Source organism: Emydura macquarii, unplaced genomic scaffold, assembly GCF_026122565.2.
Source record: "Emydura macquarii macquarii isolate MOO-44397 ecotype Brisbane River unplaced genomic scaffold, CSIRO-AGI_Emac_v2 contig_2636, whole genome shotgun sequence".
Classification (NCBI taxonomy): Eukaryota; Metazoa; Chordata; order Testudines; family Chelidae; genus Emydura; species Emydura macquarii.
The window spans coordinates 10,852,196-10,853,857 of NW_027132773.1; positions in this window are offsets into that span (position 1 = coordinate 10,852,196).

Genomic DNA, 1,662 nt, shown 5'->3' on the forward strand with positions numbered 1-1,662 from the left:
TTAATGTATTCAGAGACATATTAGGTGTTTTCTAACAGAACCTTCCCAAGTGCTATATTGTGTGTCTTAAAGACTCCCAGTGTATCAGCTATCCAATAACTTCAATGGGAGTCTGAACTGTGGAAGGAAGGGCAGGATAAATGTTTGATTGTGAACAGATTCATGAGATTTAGTTGGAAAGGCAGCTAGCTACCTGTCTTGCTCAACACCAACTACTCTCCTGGGAAGACTTGTATCCCCAGGCTTTTTAAAATGATAAAAATCTGTCTAGTATTATTATTTATATTACAATAGCACCTGGAGCCTCCAGATAAGATCAGGACCCCATTATGCTGGGTTCTGTTCATATACACAGAGACCGTCCCAGCTCAAAGATCTTACAACCTAGAGAGAACAATTATTTCCATTTTACAGATAAGGAGATGAAGGCCTCCAAACCTGCAAGCACAAATGTTTAATTTTCAGCATGTGACCTGTGAAATCCTGGTTCTGTTGAAATCAGTGGCTAAACTCCCACAGACTTCAGTAGGGCTAGGCTCTCACCCAAAGTGATCCAGGAAATATAGGAGGCTTTGGCAGAGCTAGGAATTGAATTAACTTCTTTTGAGTTCCCAAGGATATATATGATTCCACTAGCGGGGTGGTTATTGTTATTTGATGTGGTAGTGCCTAGAGACCCCAGTTAGGACTCAGGGGCCTCAAACACCTATTAAGAGACACTCCTTAGCCTGAGAAGTTTACAGAGAAGGACTATAACAGGAGAGAGATTTTGCTGCTGCTTGAAGCAGAAGAGTTCATATAAACTTGGTGATCCTCTTCATTCCACTTTATTAATCTAGGGAACAGACTTCTTGTTGGCTCTCTTTGTGTATTTTAGCTAAGAAATAATTACAGGATTGTTGCCATGTTTTTTCTTTTATATACTGTCAAACAATGGGAATCAGACAAATCTAGTCCTTGTACTAAAATACTTTCATGATCCTAGAGAGCATCTTCAGATCTCTGAGGATTATTAATAAGGTAGTGTTGATATTATTAGGTTTATAGATACAAATGTTTAAAAAATAAACTAGATGTGGTAAGCAAATATAAATGCCCAGGAGAGACCTAATAGTGATTGCTTAGTTTGTGAGATCATGAGATAGAAGTGATTTTGCCTCATTGTCCTTAGTGATCACCTATTTCTACGCTTGTTATAAAGGCATCTTTCCATAACCCTACAAGCAGCAGTGGGCAAAAGGCCCTCTCAGCTGGAGAGGTGGAAGTCAGGAGTAGTTCCCTTGGAGATACTGTGGATTAAGTGAGGTGAAGATTTGGCCCAGGTTTTAAAATGTCAAGACACTGAGGCTGTGCCTACACTGCAGAGCAATAGAGATCAAACCCTGAGGTGTCCTGGCTTGACTTGGGTTTGAACCCTTCAACCCTGCAGGGTCCTAAGAGCTGAGGTCTGAGCCCAAGGCTCAGAGATTTGTGTGTAGATGGAAGGGGGGTTTGGGCTCCGGCTCCGGCTCAAGCCTGAGTCCTGGTTTACATGGCAGTGTAGACATAGCCTGAGTGTGAGAGGTAATTAAACGGACTGGGTCTTGCTATAAAACAGTGAAATCTCCCTGTCTCCACCTATGTTCTGGTAGAAACAACTTGCCCGTGCGCTAGGGCGGTACC